Below are 18742 nucleotides of genomic sequence, written 5' to 3' on the forward strand. Positions count from 1 at the left end.
TTGAGGCCTACTACCAGATAATCAGCCTTTAGGGAGGCCTGGAGAGGCCTGCTACCTGTTTGCAATTCGTGCTTAACTGTTTTAGATGACTGGATCCCAGGAACACCTTAGGGAGGCCTGATGGGGCCTACTACCTTAGAATTTAACAGCAGGTCTTCAGGGAGGCCTGATGAGGCCTACAACCTGCCTCTGGGAGTGACCACAATCTGGGAGCTCACCCTCAGAAAGGCCTAGTAAGGTCTTAGAGTTAACAGCAGGCCTTCAGGGAGGCCTGATGAGGCCTACAACCTGCCTCTGGTAGTGATCACAACCTGAGAGCTCACCCTCAGGGAGGCCTAATAAGGCCTTACAACTAACAGCGGGCCTTCAGGGAGGCCTGATGAGGCCTACAACCTGATAGCCGCCAGGCTAGCTGTCCCGATGCGCACATCGGTACATACCTCCAGTGAGGCCTGGTTGAGGCCTTCCAACTGAAAACGCGCCTTGTTCAAGAGGCCTACTGAGGCCTACAATTGACAGCCGACCTTCAGGAGAGCGTTTTTGCCCCTCTTTAACCTGATAGCCAGCTAGGCTAGCAGTACCTTGATGCCTCAGCATTGGCATCTGCCTTACTAGAGCCTCCGATCTAAGTGGTACATATTACCAACGGTGGCGGTGCCTCAGCAACGCGCCTCCTTCATCCACATCCCAACTGACGCCTCAGCGTTCAGTCGTTGATGAATACCCAACTCTATACAGGAAACCTGGGGTCTGTAAGAAATACATATTTTTAGTGTAATACACAAAAATGACCACTCTCACCTGCGGCATGCTGAGCGAAGACTCATTGTGCGGTTCTCACCACCATGTTCTACCGCCCTTGAATGCCTGAAAGGGGCGTTCTCACTGAGCAGGTCCGGGCGGGCCGTCAGAACATAGTTCTACTCATCATGGGCCCGCCTCAGGCCTGATGTAAGAAGTGCCTGAGTAAAAAATCATTAAAAGACATTAAAAAGGAAAAAGGAGAGGGCTAGGATGTAACCGCCCTCAAGGGAAGTGATCCATCACCAACGCCGAGAGCGTTGGTCCTGGATCACCTCCCTCAGATCCTTTTTCCCCCCGGGAATCCCATCTCCTCTGTGCCCTGCTCCTCCACGGAGGGGGGGGGCACGAGAGGAGACGCTAGCTCTCTGGTCCTGCCTACGGTCCTCAGACCGTGAAGGACCAGGTCCCGCCTGCCTGGGTGGGGGCGCGGATCTCAGCGGTATGCATGTCTTAAATGCCGCTGAACGCGCCTTCGCCTCCCTGAACTTTCCAACCCCCGCCTCAACGGAGGTGCCGAAAAGTTCAGTCGGCGAAACCGGCGAATCGAGGAGAAAGCCTTTCTCTTTCTCCCCGATATCAGCCAGGCTCAGCCACAGATGCCTCTCCGTGACCACCATAGCCGCCATAGAGCGGCCGATGGCAGCAGCAGTCTGCTTGGTGGCCCGGAGAGCAAGATCTGTGGTGCGGCGCAGCTCAGCAACCGCCTCAGGGGACAGCCCGGCCCCCTGGTCGAGATCCTCCAGCAGGTCCGCCTGGTACGCCTGAAACACCGCCATGGTGTGAAAAGCAGCACCAGCCTGACCCGCTGCCGTGTATGCCCCTGCCATTAAAGCACAGTTTGAGCTCTCAGTGTTGATGCCCACGAAATGCGAGAAAAGTCTGCAAACTTTCCTCGCCAGTCGGTAGCCTCAACACATATCCATATTCCCCTATCCCCTCGACATCAGCGAAGTTAAACGCTGATGCTGATGAATATTGGGTCGAATATGGATTCTTCCATGCCCTCTCGATCTCTGTAAGAAGATCAAGAAGGAATGGAAGGCTCATCTGAGCTGATGGTTTATGGCCAAGGAGAAAACGATTGTGCAATCTACCACGAGCGATCTCTCCTCTAACGCGCCAACATGGCAGCCGCAGCCTGCCTGCAGTACGTTCCATAACATTCATCAGCTCAGCATACACGGTCAGGGTGGCTGAGAGGATTCATACCACTCTCACCAGCCATCCCTAAGAGCACTTGCTGTTTAGTCTCGTTAACCGCCAGATCGTCGCGACGATCGGCGAGCTGCATCTGAGAACCCATGATGTATGCCAACGCTCAGCCTCAGCTTGAGCGGGACAGCATCATCCAGTCCCATATGCCAAACTTTCTTCCCTCAGGAAAAAAGCCAGACTAGAGTGGAGCGATCTCAGATTGAAAACCGCTCACACTCACACACAAACAACTTCAAATGAACTTGACTGTGCATGCTCTTGATCCCAGGCAGTAAATACACACTCGTGTGTATTAATAATTGAATTTGTTTTACCTTAACTCGTATAGCAGTTCAAACAGACAGTCCCTGAAGACGAGAAAGATGTGTATGTGTTGGCACGGCGCCCTTTTATACTTCCGGGTCGCACGTTGATGACGTCATGGGCTGACGTCGGTCAAAGACTTTGCCGTGATTCGATAGTAGCTTCAGACACCAGTCACGCCGAGGGCGTTCCCCATAGCGTCAGCTAGACGCAGCGAGAGTTCCCTTTCGAAAGGGAACATAAGCTAGTAAATCATAAAGAGGAACAAAAAACATATTACAAGCAATGAACAAAGAGTGCTTTCAGTATTTAAGAGTGTCTGAACTGAGTGATTTTTCTCTTTCTCAGCTTTACTGTTGTTTGATTATTAATCATGACATCATCATAGACAGCGGGAGACCTGCATTCACACTAATGCACAGATCTCTTTTGAAATATAAGATGTTTTTGCCCTGTCTGATTAATTCATTAAGACATTAAGACATTACTGACGGTGTTTACATTAATTTTGCGTCATAAAAGCATTTTGAGACTCACACAGACGCGTGCTCGCGAGCACTCTTCACAAAGCGCCGCGTGAGCATTTGAAATGGAAAACCTTCTGTCTGTGAGTTACTTATTTTTAATATACAAGCACACTGCATTCCTAACGACATGAATGAAGCCTTCGTTGAGCGTTTGTAAGGAAAATACCGGCGGGCGAGAACACACTCTGGAAGCGTGACATCAAAGCTAAGTTTCTCACAGCGCATATCCTGTGCAAAGAAGCCTGCGAATGTCATTGCGATTCGCGCCGTCAACCGTTCCGGACGTTATGAAATATTATTTTATGGTTCGTGTGTGATTGTGTATGTGTGAGAGAGAGAGAGAAAGAGAGAGATAATGGAAGCAATCAGAATATGGGTGTTTCTAAAACACACGCAGCGCCACCACGCACCTGCAGTTAAAATCTAAGCTCAGAATCGATCCAGAATCATTGGAGAAGAATCTTTTCTCCCACCTCTATTGTAGCCTATAGTATGAACAACACAATATTAGATAGATCAAACACAAACAGTTTTTTTCCACTTTTAGGCCAGGCATGTGTAACGTGCCAAGTTGCTTCTTCTGCAGACTTTACTCTCGCGTGTCACGTGACCAGACTGTAATCGCAGCCTTTGCGGTTAGGAAATCGTGTTTTATCATATCGCGATATTATCGCAAATGCAATTAATCGTTCAGCCCTAGCAGCCAGTACAGACTGATGAAGAGAGGGGTGACGTGCGCTCTCTTCGGCTCATTAACCCTTGTGCACTGTTCGATTTCTGGTTACACCCCTTATGGTCCGGGTCAAATTGACCCTAATTGGATTCAATACAATTCCCCAAAAATCACACTATGAAAAAACACATACAATCAGGTACAAACAATTAACTTTTAATATCAATACTTTTCACACATTACAAAGAATAAATATCTGAATTTACGATTTATAAAAATACTTTTAACCATTTTTATTTTTAAGATTGCCCCTTAGGACACTTGCTTTTATACATTTAGAACAATACTATCTTAGTCTAAACCTAAAGTAATCTTGACCAACTATATAGCATTTTAAAGCTTTCAGACTCTAATTTTCATATTTGGTGACTGATTTTCAAAAGAGATGACAGAGTAGGAGATAAAGAGCAATAGATTCGTCATTTGTGATGCGGTACCAAATTATAACGCACGTTTTGACTCTTTCCATGTTTTTTTTATATGCATTTTAGAGATTGAATTCAAATCAAATATTAACATTACTGCCCAAACTACTTCTCAATAGGATGTCTACTTCAAAGATATTTTGAAAAGTATGAAAATATAACGTTCAGATCACTCAAACCATATATGGAAATCGAAGAGTCTACATGTCATCTAGTGGAAAACGTTGGTACTGCACACAAAAACTTTTTTTTTTTGAGATATCAACCTAACATTTGGTACAGAATTTGTTCAGATATTTAGCTTTGATTTTCTTGAGGTTTTAGAATTTAACATGTTTTGTAAAATGTATATTTTATATAAAATATAAAAATATATATGTTATATATTTTCATGTTCATAAACTTCTATAACTTGTTTTAAACGTTACTTTTACGATTTATACAATGATGGCCGATTTCAAAACACTGCTTCTTGAAGTTGTTAATAGTTGAAGAGCTCTGAGATACAACAAAGTGTTTTGTATTTTGTGTCTGTACAGTTGCTTTTGAACAGCTGTCCTATATGGGTCAAATTGATCCACAAACAGCAAGAGTGTATAAAATTTTGATATGCACATTTCACAACGCATTATCATTTTGAAACTTTGCATGCATGTTAATGACCCTAAATGAGAAAAGGTCACACAATTTCAAGAAAAACAATGTAGGTTAGATAGTATTTCAGATAGATTGAAAAAAGATATTATAGCTAATTTTTACCATTTGTGGCAAACAAAAAATATTTCTGTATTGAAAAAATGGGGAAAAGCAATTTTTTTAGCTTCATAGGTTAGTAAAAAACTAAAATAACAAAATATAACCAAGAAATGTTATTATTTTGGGTCTCTACAATTGCCTTAGAACATTAAAATATGCGGGTCAAATTGACCCGTGAACATCACGAACGTAACAGTAAACGTGTGTGTATATGTCAAAACACATCAGCGTGTTGAAACTTTGCATGCATGTACATGACCCTAAATGAGAAAAAGTCACAAAATTTAAAGAAAAAAACATAGGTTAACTGATATTTCTGACAACTTAAAAATCTAAACGGGTCAAATTGACCCGCAACATAACACAAGGGTTAATGACCACCCTCACCGCTGCATTCTGGATCAGTTGAAAGGGTTTGATAGTGCATGCCGGAAGGCCCGCTAGAAGAGCATTACAGTAGTCCAGTCTGGAGAGAACAAGAGCTTGGACCAGGAGTTGTGTGGCCTGCTCTGATAGGAAGGGTCTTCCTAACATCTTCCTAATGTTGTATAGCGCAAATCTGCAGGACCGGGTTGTTGCAGTAATGTGGTTAGTGAATTTAACTGATCATCAATCACAACCCCAAGGTTCCTGGCTGTCCTGGACGGAGTTATGGTTGATGAACCTAGCTGAATGGAGAGATTGTGATGAAGTGCTGGGTTGGCTGAGACCACAAGCAGTTCTGTCTTTGCAAGGTTGAGTTGCAGATGATGTTCCTTCATCCAGGCAGAAATGTCTGTTAGGCAGGCAGTGATACGAACACCAACCGTGGGATCATCTGGTTGAAATGAGAAGTAGAGTTGAGTGTCTTCGGCATAGCAGTGATAGGAAAAGCCATGTTTCTGAATGGCAGATCCCAGTGATGACATGTAGATGAAGAAGAGAAGTGGTCCAAGCACTGAGCCTTGGGGAACGCCAGTGGCTAGATGACGTGACTGCGACACTTCACCTCTCCATGACACCCTGAAAGACCTACCTGAGAGGTAAGACTTGAACCACTGGAGAGCAGTTCCTGAGATGCCCATCTTCATGAGAGTTGACAGGAGGATCTGGTGATTGACTGTGTCAAAAGCAGCAGACAAATCCAGTAAGATAAGTACTGTGGATTTGGAAGCTGCTCTTGCCTGTCTCAGTGCCTAATATGCACCTATAGGCGGCTGCACAATGCGTGTACACTCTGCTTATCAAACACACAGGGACGCGCAGCAGCACACAAACATTTTTAAATGTTAAAAATAAAAGGATGCCTCTCTGGAGAAGCGTTCAGTCTTTCCGCTCGCAAATTCCTCCATGTAAATAGCGAATTTGCCATGGCACGAGCGCTATTGGCTTTGCAAGGTGCAATGTGTAGTATTTATGAGGATCTGTTGACAGAAATGCAATATAATATAGCCTACATAACTATGTTTTCAGTGGTGTATAAAGACCTTACATAATGAACTGTTATGTTTTTATTACCTTAGAATGAGCCATTTCGATCTACATACACCACAGGTCCCCTAACAGTAAAATCGCCATTTTGTGCCACACTGTTTCTACAGTATCCCTGAACGGACAAACTGCTCTACAGAGCGCTAGCTGCTCTCTGCTGTCTCAGACGACTACTGTGTCGGCCAATGTAGCTTCTCTACGTGCTTTGAAAGGGAGGTGTGAGTAGTAGACGGTTGCCACAAACTCACCGCTAGATGCCGCTAAAATGTACACAGTGCACCTTTATAGGGAATGGGAGATTAGACTCTGATTGGTTTATTGCATTTTACGCCCAAAACACACCCATGACTCAGAGTCTAGATTCTAGGTATAATCGTTTTAGGCATTGCGCCTGGCACCGTCGTTAAACTAGCAAAAGTGGAATCGGACACGCCCTAAGTGCACCTGCACCATGCGCTCATATTGTTAAAATAGGGCCCAAAAGGCGTGGGCAGGGTTATTTTTGTGGCTGATCTTATTGCATATGCATTTGTAGGAGTTTTGGGAGGAGAGTATTTAAACGAATCATGCAAGGTGATGTGCTAAGGTTTGCCAATTTACTGGTATTTGCGACATTATTTACCGCCCACAAAAAAAAATGTTGAGGGTCGTCAGTAGATCACACTGAACTTTCCACTCCCATCTGTGATTTTTTGGAATTGCATTTTCACGCTAATTTGCCCTGTTTAGTAAATCTGGCCCTTAGTGTGCATATTTTGCCTTCATAAACTCTTAAAAGTTGTTTCTGGGTATTTTAGGGTGTGTTCACACTTGGCATGTTTGGTTTGATTAATGCCTGCTACAGACGATTTTGGTCAGATTACAAATCATGCTGTACGACATGGATCTAATAAACTTGGATACGACATGTGTGTAGACTGTACAATGATGACACCTACGACACAAGTTATTACAGAAAATAAAACGTCATCAGCATGCACCAGTGTTAATTTCGTTGACAAATAATTTTCGTAAACAACCTTTTTTCACTGACGAGAACGAGACGATAACTAAATAAAAACTAGTGTTGGATGACAAAAACTATGACAAATACTTAGTCATTTTCGGCAACAAATAAAAAACGAGACGAAAATGTTAGGGAGGGACGATTAGGGAAGAGATCCAGTCAAAACCGATAACCTATGTAACAGATGCGCACATTTGATTTGAAAGTGCTGATCTAACCGCTGGAAAACACGGCGCTTTTGCACGCTCTACAGGCTCACACATCCCCAATACAGCGCTCCAGAGCAGTTCACAATCAACGAATAACGCACATTTATGCCAGGCAATTGTTTATGATCTAATGCTGATGATTAATGACAATGTTTACTTTACGACGTTTATATAGTAATATGTTTTAGATGGTTGTAACAATGCATATTTTATCTCCCTCATCTGAACTTGAAGCATTCTGCAACTGCAATAGTAAGGCGCAGACATTTCAAAATAAGAGTCAATGTGTATTTCGAGCTTGTTTATACACTCTAAAACAAAAAGGTTCTATATGGCACCAAAAATGGTTCTTGGCTCGTAATCATAGGGGAACCTTTTTTAGTGCTATATAGCACCAATTTTGCTGCTTCAGTGGTTCTTCAGCTGTTCTTCAGAGGTGCTATATAGCACCTTAGTCAAAGAACCTCTGAAGAACCGCTGGTTTTAATTTCTTTTGTTAGTTTGGTTTTTTGTTTTGTGTTTCGTTTTTTTAGTTTGGTTTGATTTGAAGGAGCCTTAAAATCTTAAATGTTGTTTGTGGAGGTCTTAACCCTCTGGTGCTCTTCGTTTAGGGGTTGCATTGTCTAACGTACTGCTCCGAGACAGAGGTTGAGAATCCAAATGCAGCTTTATTTAGAGGGTAATCCACACTCGTAGTCAAAAACAGGCAACAGGTCATACACAGGCAAGCAGTCCAAACAGGCAAACAAGGCAGGAGAGACAGGCAAACGGGTAATCCACGGAACAGGCAAGAAATCCAAAACCAGAGACATGAAACCAGGGAAACGCTCAGAAATGCAGTTTACAACAAACAAGACTTCGCCGTTGATGACAGAGTGAACATAGTTTATATAGGTTGGGGTAATGGGGTAATGAGGTGATGAGACACAGGTGCAAACAATGAATGATGATGAGTCCGGGCACAGGATTATGGGTAATGGAGTTTATGATGAAGTGACATGTCCGGGGTGGAGTGACAGTCTGAAGTGGAGTGCCCTCAGGTGGTTCTCATGGGCACTCACACTGGTGAATTGTGACATAGCCCCCCTCCTAAGGAGTGGCTTCCAGACACTCCTATAATAATAATACTGGAGGGAGGTGGAGCGGAGGTGGACCTGGGGGCGGGATGGAGGGCCAGGCCCGTGGAGTGGAAGAGGGCCTGGAGACTGAGGCAGAGCAGGAGGCCAGGATGGAGCAGGCTGGGCAGATAACCACAGCAGCGCAGACGAGGTTGAAGACCCCCACGGCGGAGCAGACGACCACCACAGCAGCACAGATGAGGTTGAAGACCCCCACGGCGGAGCAGACGACCACCACAGCAGTGCAGACGAGGTTGAAGACCCCCACGGCGGAGCAGACGACCACCACAGCAGCGCAGACGAGGTTGAAGACCCCCACGGCGGAGCAGACGACCACTACAGCATCGCAGGCGGTCTTGGAGACCCCCACGGTGGAGCAGATGACCACCACAGCAGTACAGACGAGGTTGGAGACCCCCACGGTGGAGCAGATGACCACCACAGCAGTGCAGGTGAGGTTGAAGACCCCCATGGTGGAGCAGGCTGAGCAGGTGGCCCGGTTAGAGTCCTCTTTGGACTCGTGACAGGAGACGGGGTCCTTTCTGGGCTCGTGACAGGAGGCGGGGTCCTTTCTGGGCTCGTGACAGGAGGCGGGGTCCTTTCTGGACTCGTGACAGAAGGCGGCGGAGTCCTCTCTGGACTCGGGACACGGGCCGGAGCCCTCTCCGGACTCGGGACACGGGCCGGAGCCCTCTCCGGACTCGGGACACGGGCCGGAGCCCTCTCCGGACTCGGGACACGGGCCGGAGACCTCTCCGGACTCGGGACACGGGCCGGAGCCCTCTCCGGACTCGGGACACGGGCCGGAGCCCTCTCCGGACTCGGGACACGGGCCGGAGCCCTCACCGGACTCGGGACACGGGCCGGAGCCCTCACCGGACTCGGGACACGGGCCGGAGCCCTCACCGGACTCGGGACACGGGCCGGAGCCCTCACCGGACTCGGGACACGGGCCGGAGCCCTCACCGGACTCGGGACACGGGCCGGAGCCCTCACCGGACTCGGGACACGGGCCGGAGCCCTCACTGGACTCTGGACACGGGCCGGAGCCCTCTCTGGACTCTGGACACGGGCCGGAGCCCTCTCTGGACTCTGGTCAGTGGCGGGAGCCATCTCTGGACGCTGGTCAGTGGCGGGAGCCATCTCTGGACGCAGGTCTGTGGCTGGAGCCATCTCTGGACGCTGGTCAGTGGCTGGAGCCATCTCTGGACGCTGGTCAGTGGCTGGAGCCATCTCTGGACGCTGGTCAGTGGCTGGAGCCATCTCTGGACGCTGGTCAGTGGCTGGAGCCATCTCTGGACGCTGGTCAGTGGCTGGAGCCATCTCTGGACGCTGGTCAGTGATGGAATGAGACTCTGGACTGGTGGGTACTGCGGGAGTGCAGTGTTCCTCATCTGAAACTCCCACAGTGAATGCAGAACCGCTCAGTTGTAGTGCCAAGTCAATATAAAATTCTAAAGTCCAAGAAAGATTGTGCAGTGGCATAAATGAACTGAGTGGCTCAGATAGCCCTCCTCTAAAAAAAATCATTAGACATTCCGTGTCCATCGTGGAAAGGTGTGCTAGTTCAATAAAGTCTTGCACATAGTCCTCAATCGGGCGATCACCCTGTCTGAGACGCATGATCTGTGCTGCTGGATTCATTGTAGGCGAAGTCTTCTGTAACGTACTGCTCCGAGACAGAGGTTGAGAATCCAAATGCAGCTTTATTTAGAGGGTAATCCACACTCGTAGTCAAAAACAGGTAACAGGTCATACACAGGCAAGCAGTCCAAACAGGCAAACAAGGCAGGAGAGACAGGCAAACGGGTAATCCACGGAACAGGCAAGAAATCCAAAACCAGAGACATGAAACCAGGGAAACGCTCAGAAATGCAGTTTACAACAAACAAGACTTCGCCATTGATGATAGAGTGAACATAGTTTATATAGGCTGGGGTAATGGGGTAATGAGGTGATGAGACACAGGTGCAAACAATGAATGATGATGAGTCCGGGCACAGGATTATGGGTAATGGAGTTTATGATGAAGTGACAAGTCCGGGGTGGAGTGACAGTCTGAAGTGGAGTGCCCTCCGGTGGTTCTCATGGGCACTCACACTGGTGAATTGTGACACATTGGTTGTCTTCCCGGTCATAAGTGACCGGACACCTAAAAATTAAACTTCCTCCACCCCAGTAAAACCAATGCAATTTATTTTTCTTCAATAATATTTTTTCTTTTTAATTTTGTATTTTGAGATGATTTGATGGTATTTTTTAATATTTATACAATAATTATGGTCTATTTTTGCCATTGAAAATTATACAAAAAATGTATTTGTAATTAAAAAAAAAAAAGAATTTAATTATTGCAGTATTTCAGGTAAAAAATAGAGTCTAGGCCTTCCAAAAAAATGTTTTTGAAGGCAGATTAGTGCCCTCTTTTGTAATTATTTAAGAAATCATGCAACCATGGGTGTAATCACTAGAGGTCTCTATGGAGAGGCTTGAGAATTCCCTAGTTCTGTTTTGAACACATTTAATAATTTTGTTTTTGATGGATTTGAATATATATTTAAAAAATCTCAAAGACTATTTATTATAAAGTTTTAGATATTTGGTAACACTTTAGAATAATGGTCATTAGTTAACATTAGTTAATGTATTAACTAACATGAACTAACCATGAGCAGTACATTTGTTACTGTATTTGTTCATCTGTGTTAACGTTAGTTAATATAAATACAGCTGTTCATGGTTTGTTCATGTTAGTTCACAGTGCATTAACTAATGTTAACAAGATTTTAATAATGCATTAGTAAATGTTGAAATTAACATTAACAAAGATTAATAAACGCTTTATAAGTGCAGTTCATTATTAGTTAATGTTAACTAATGTAGTTAACTAATGTTATCTAATGACCATTATTCTAAAGTGTTACCGATATTTTTTTTGTTTTGTTAGAAATATAGATTTTTTCTGTGAATTTGTGTTTTTGCAGATTTTCCCATTCATTTCCTATAGTGGTGATTTTTGACCGAAGAGCACAAGTGGGAGTATTTTTTTTACGACCACTTAGCATGCTCGAATCATGCCCTCAATTTTTTGTGTGTGTTTACATACCTAATCCTAGGAAAGTCACCAAGTTTCATATCATTCTGATGAAGCTGTGATTTTAAAAAATTCCAAATGTGGTTCATAGGTTCAGATTTTCATAGGTGTGTGTGTGTGTGAGTGGATGTGTCAATATCACACTCTTGATGTTTTAGAGTGCCACCCCTTTACTGCTGTGTACTTTTTTCAGCATTGTGGTCGATTTGTAGATTTTACACACAAATATTCGGTGAATTTTTGTGTTTTTGCCGATTTCCCATTCATTTCCTATGGGGGTAATTTTTGACCGAAGAGCACAAGTGGGGGTATTTTTTTATGACCACTTAGCATGCTCGAATCATGCCCTCAATTTTTTTTGTGTTAACATACCTAATGCTAGGAAAGTCACCAAGTTTCATATCATTCTGATGAAGCTGTGATTTTTAAAAATTCCAAATGTGGTTCATAGGTCCAGATTTTCATAGGTGTGTGTGTGTGTGTGTGTGTGTGTGTGTGTGTGTGTGTGTGTGTGTGTGTGTGTGTGTGTGTGTGTGTGTGTGTGTGTGTGTGTGTGTGTGTTGTGTGTGTGTGTGTGTGTGTGTGTGTGTGTGTGTGTGTGTGTGTGTGTGTGTGTGTGTGTGTGTGTGTGTGTGTGTGTGTGTGTGTGTGTGTAAGTGTGCGTGTGTGTGTGTGAGTGTGAGTGGATGTGTCAATATCACACTCTTGATGTTTTAGAGTGCCACCCCTTTACTGCTGTGTACTTTTTTCAGCATTGTGGCCGATTTGTAGATTGTACACAAATATTCGGTGAATTTTTGCCGATTTCCCATTCATTTCCTATGGTCGGTCATTTATGACCGAAGACAATGAACGCTACTTTTTTTTTAACGACCAATTAGCATGCTCGAATCATGACCCCAGTTTTTTTGTGTGTTTACATACATAATGCAAGAAAACTCACCATGTTTCATATCATTCCGATGAAGCTGTGATTTTTAACATTTCAAAACAGAAAAGTTTTCGGTCAGAAATGACCGAAGAGCACCAGATAGTTAAATTCTTATGTTTATTGACAGAAAATTATAAGGCAGCTTTTGTTTTTTGTTTTTATTTTATTTTGTTTGTTTGTTTGGTTTTTGTGTTGTTTGTGTTTGTGTTTTTTTGTTTTGTTTTGTTTCTTTGAGGAGATCTTACATTCTCAAAGTTATTTACACAGACAAGAGACTATGGCAGCTTAGATTTATTTTTTTTTTTGCTTTTTGCTTTAAGTTTTGGTTTTGAATGAGCCTCTGAGGTAAAGATGTGCCCTTGAAAAGGCACAAGAGCCACTTTAAACGTGAAATTAAAATAAATCAAAGAATTTACAGCTCATATTGTTGTTTTTTCAGCTCTGCATAAAAAAAAAAATCAATAATAAACGTTCAAGTATGCAGAACACAGTACTGCATTAAAAAAGACTATCAATGCATTTCATAATATATATGGGGATACAGTTTCTGTACTGCCTACAGTGGCAGATATTGACTTTGTTAAACAGGGAGGGTTTTTTTTTTTTACTGGTATCACCCTGTCCTAATCACCATTCATAAAGTTCCACTGAAAGTATTAATGGGCCTTAAAACTTGAATTTCTTAAATATATATTTCACAAATTTGGATTAAAAGCTTCAAACCAGCAGAGACCCTGCACATAATATATTCTGCTTCTTTGCACACATATTATACGATCCACACTTAAGACTATCAAAATATCCCTCATAATAACTATCAGAGTTGAAGAGGTTCCCTGTATCTAATGCTGTGTTTTAAATGCAACACCACATTTTTTTCACACTTTATTTTAGAGCTCTTCTATATTATGAGCAATTCCAGAGGGTCGGACCTCTCCACAGAGGAAAACACAAAGGAATGAAGTGTATTTTAAAAGATGACATTGAAGAGTAGGCATAAAGTCTGCTTAAGCTGAAGCAAGCACTTGAGATCAGCCCTCATGGAGCGATGCTTGTATTCTAATGCCATCATAGGATTCAATCACTGCACACCAACAAAAATAGATTTCAATTACATAAAACCACAGCTGAACTTGTTTTATATCAGAATGGATTCAACAAACCGGGAAGTCATATTCCTAGCTGAATCCCCCTCCTCCTTCCTTGTTTTATTTTTTTTAAATGTCATTATGTTTTTATTATTATTATTATTTTATATGAGTGCTGTATATTTCTGATCATATTCTGAAGTAAAACATGCCTTGCATATATATATATATATATATATATATATATATATATATATATATATATATATATATATATATATATATATATATATATATATATATATATATATATATATATATAGTTGTGGTCAGAATTATTGGCACCGTTGGTAAATATGAGAAAAGAAGGCTGTGAAAATAAATCTGCAATGTTAATCCTTTCGATCTTTTATTTTAAAAATAAAAAAAATCTAACCTTTCATTGAAGTAAAACAATTGAAAATGGGGGGAAATTTCATTATGATTTTTTTTTCTCTAATACACATTGGCAACAATTATTGCCACCCTTTTTTCAATGCTTTTGCAACCTCCTTTTACCAAGATAACAGCTCTGAGTTTTCTCCTATAATGCCTGATGAGTTTAGAGATCAAAGACCATTCCTCCATACATAATCTCTCCAGATCCTTCAGATTCACAGCTCCATGTTGCTGCTTCGTTTCAGTTCACTCCACTCATTTTCTATAGGGTTCAGGTCAGGGGATTGAGACGACCATGGCAGAAGCTTCATTTTGTGCTCAGTGACCTTTTTTTGTGGTGATTTTGATGTTTGTTTTGGATCATTATCCTGATGGAAAATCCAACAATTGTTCATTATAAGATTTCTAGCAGAAGCCGTCAGGTTTTGATTTTTTTATTTGTTGGTATTTGCAAGAATCCATGATACCATGTATCTGAACAAGATGTCCAGGACCTCCAACAAAAAATAGGCCCACAACATTAAAGATCCAGCGGTATATTTAACTGTGGGCATGGGGTATTTCATTTTTTTTATTTTATCCCTGTTTGCACCAAACCCATCTGGTGGGTTTGTTGCTAAAAATCTCCTTTTTTAGCTTAATCTGACTATAGAAGTTCCAGTGCGTCTGACAACTGAATATGCTGCAGTTTTTTGTTTTTTTTTGGATGAGAGCAGAGGATTATGAGGATTTTTTTTTTGTTACCCCAGTTACCCCAATACAATTTTTTAAATCTTTTTTTTAGAATCTGATTTAAAATGACTGACTGTCCACATTGTGTATCGCAACTGTTCTGATCCAATTTGTGTGTCCATGCCACTCTTTAGTTTTCCAGAATATCTGCATTGGTTTCTATGGCAATGACATTGCGTCATTGCACCGCCTCAAGCCAACCTACCGACTCGTGGAGCTAAACGGGTCGCGCTACCGAGCAATAAACATGCCGGTTCCAGCTCACGTGTGTAAGACATTACGCATTTGTTTGCTTCATTTCACCGCGAAATCGATTGTAAACAAGATACAGGTTGAGACTGGATTTGCAGACATATTGAGATTAAAACACAATATTGGATCCGACAGGAATGGTGCAACACACTTATGTGAGTAAAACATGTTTTTTATATGTGTTAGTATTGCATTGTTACAGATCGTTTGATATCTATTGATTACATACCTTAGCACGCTGTCACAAGCTGGAGAAGGTGTTATTGGTTAATTCGTGATCAGACTCGGACTTGTAACACCAGTGTTCGCAAAGCCCAACGTTCCGGGGCTATGTGTTTTTCAGATGGGCTACCAAAGCGTATCACCGGCCTTAAATAGTGAAATAACATTCCTTTCTCGCACACGCGCATGTGTGTGTGTGTGTACGGTTCGCGGTTATATTCACTAATCGGGCCGGCCAAGTAATACAAAAACAACATTCCAATCAATCGCGGGTGAATGAGAGATGAATCATTGTGTTTGTTTGATAAAGATATATTTCGAGCCCTGTGAGCATTTCTCCAGACGCTTTCAAAATAATTTCCACATGTACTGAGGGGAGCTGAAGCTCATTAAATATGCAAATCTTATCCAATCCTAGCTGTGGGCGTTTACTTCCAAGTTTTCAGTGCGGCACGCCCATCAAAACCAAACATTTTTCAGAGAGCCTCAAAACCAAGGCAGAAAATAGCCTTTTACTTATTCATTATGATGTTTTTGAATGTAAAAACCATGGAACGTCTTAAGTTGACCTCAGACAACAGTATAAAAAAATGTAAAAAGCCAGTTCATGACCCCTTTAAAGAATAGCAGAGTTCACACTACAGCTATAATGATAACTGCACTGGGAAACGTTGGAATCACTTTCAGAACGATTTAATCCAGCTGATGAACGATAAAATATTGACAGCCAATCAGAATCCATCCTGCTGTAATGAGCTCGAGCCTTTAAAGTGACAGACAAGCGCGCACACTTAGAATAAACTGAAAGATGTCGTCTGCTGGTGTAGATGCTAATATAGCTATAGTTATAGTTATCTTTATAGTTATCATTCTTGGTGTGAATGGGCCTTAAGGAAAATTGGCCTTTGTATTTCCTAATATTTATACTTCTTAAACAGCAACTCATGGATGGACAATTTAACGTGTGTATATATATACATGTATGTGTGTGTATATGTATATCTGTGTGTATGTTTATATACACCGATCAGGCATAACATTATGACAGGTGAAGTGAATAACACTGATTATCTCTTCATCACGGCACCTGTTAGTGGGTGTCAAAGTTGATGTGTTGATGTGTTAGAAGAATTTGAATTTAACAATTTGAGCAAATTTGACAAAACTGCAGATCTTGTGAGGTGTTCCCGGTCTGCAGTGGTCAGTATCTATCAAAAGTGGTACAAGGAAGGAACAGTGGTGAACCGGCAACAGGGTGGCCCGTGTGGTCCGATGAAAAAGAGACAAGAAGTTAATGCAAATTATACTAAGGTTGAATGCTTGAATCTGATTGGCTGATGAACGTTTTGAGGTGTGCAATTATTCTCTGGGAAACGCACAGCGAACATAGTTCCAGGCAGATCTCTTGACCGCATTACAGTTCCATATCATTTCACATAGTTAACTGTAAAAACGGAAATTACAGGACTAAAAAAAACAACAACATGACAGACGATTTTCCTAAAGTAAATTTTAATATTTACGGTGAATATAAAATGTTCAACGTAATAACAGCGCTGTTTAGAGACGCACAGAGGTAGCCTAATTCACACAAGCTCGCTCTCTCTCTCTCTCTCTCTCTCTCTCTCTCTCTCTCTCTGTGTGTCTCTGTCGCTCTCGAATAACTGCAGAAGAATGCTGTCAATGGCTCAAGCCTTTGGATGAGACGCGGTAGAAATAGTCCTACTCACAATCGCGATTTAAGTACAAAAACCGAACGAATCCCTTTAAATATATCATCGGATCGATGTCTTGAGGTGTGGTAACCGTAGTATAAGCGGAATAATTGACTCCAGGTTGTTGAATTATTAGAAAAATAATGCACACCCGAGGTGGTGATGCGGTCACGACATTGTGCATTATTCTTCTAATAATTCAACGGCCCATCGTCAATTATTCCTTACTTACTCAAGAAGTTTACATCAAGGTTTACATCACGTTGATGGCCGGGTGTGTGTGTGTCAATTACCTGGGGAACACATGGCACCAGGATGCACTATGGGAAGAAGGCAAGCCGGTGGAGGCAGTGTGATGCTTTGGGCAATGTTCTGCTGGGAAACCTTGGCTCCTGCCATCCATGTGGATGTTATTTTGACACGTACCATCTACCTAAGCATTGTTGCAGAACATGTTAACCCCCTGACATGGAAACAGTATTCCCTGGTGGCTGTAGCCTCTTTCAGCAGGATAATGCGTCCTGCCACAAAGCAAAAATGTTTCAGGAATGGTTTTAGGAGCACGAGTTTGAGGTGTTGACTTTGCCTCCAAATTCCCCAGATCTCAATCCAATCGTGCATCTGTGGGATGTGCTGAACAAACAAGTCCGATCCATGGGTGCCCCAGCTTACAAATTAAAGGACTTAAAGGATCTGCTGCTAACATCTTAGTACCAGATACCACAGCACACCTTCAGGGGTCTTGTGGAGTCCATGCCTCAACGAGCCAGGGCTCTTTTGGCAGCAAAAGGGGGACTGCAAATCCTGTTGATGCATATGCATTGTTAACCGAATTATATGAAGCTCTAGCGCAAGTTCTGCCAGGAAGATTCAATGTTACATCACTCATTACATCCAGACCTAACCAATCATGTTCTAATTCTCAGAGTATAAAAGATCGGTACTCACATGTCCGAGTTCTCAGATGCTGATGCCAACATTACCTCCATCCTCCCCACCACCACCATCAGGATGGTCCCCGTCTATACCTCCCAGGGGGTCGGCTGCGCCCCTGCCTTCATCATCAGGCAGGAAATGCAGAGTCTGTTACCTTCGAGATGAGAGCTACGGAGGGGCCTACGCCAAAGAACCTCTAATTATAATACTTGCTGGTCTGTTAATAAACTTGCTATTTTATCGTATATCATCTGGCCTCCCGAGTCTTTCTGGTAGAATTTTAGTTCTAAAAGTATAATTCATGGATAACCTAGAAACAATAGGGAATTTTAAAATGGTTATTTCCAGACCAAGAAAACTCATGGAAATAAATAACATTTTGTGGAATATGGAAAACTTTCCTTGGTGTGCTCAGATCAAACATATGTACATATGTAAATGTATATTTATCAGCACATTGTGCTCTTTGTTATATTCCATGTAGCCTGTATATGTACATGTGTGCAATAAACAATCTTAAAGGGGTCATGAATTGAGAAATCAACTTTTCCTTGAGCTTTTGATATATAAAAGGTCATCGTAATATAAGAATATCCTGTACATTTCGGAGCTGAAAACGTCCTTGTTAGTCAAATAAAAGCTTTTATTGACAGCTGGCTCATCAAACGAGGGATCTGCGAATTTGCCTCCCTGTGACATCAGAGCAGAATACATCTGTAGCCCCACCCACAGATTCGCACATGACATGTAACATAAATAACATAGGTC

The sequence above is a fragment of the Gobio gobio genome (assembly GCF_949357685.1).
Source record: "Gobio gobio genome assembly, chromosome: 24".
In the NCBI taxonomy this organism is placed as follows: domain Eukaryota; kingdom Metazoa; phylum Chordata; class Actinopteri; order Cypriniformes; family Gobionidae; genus Gobio; species Gobio gobio.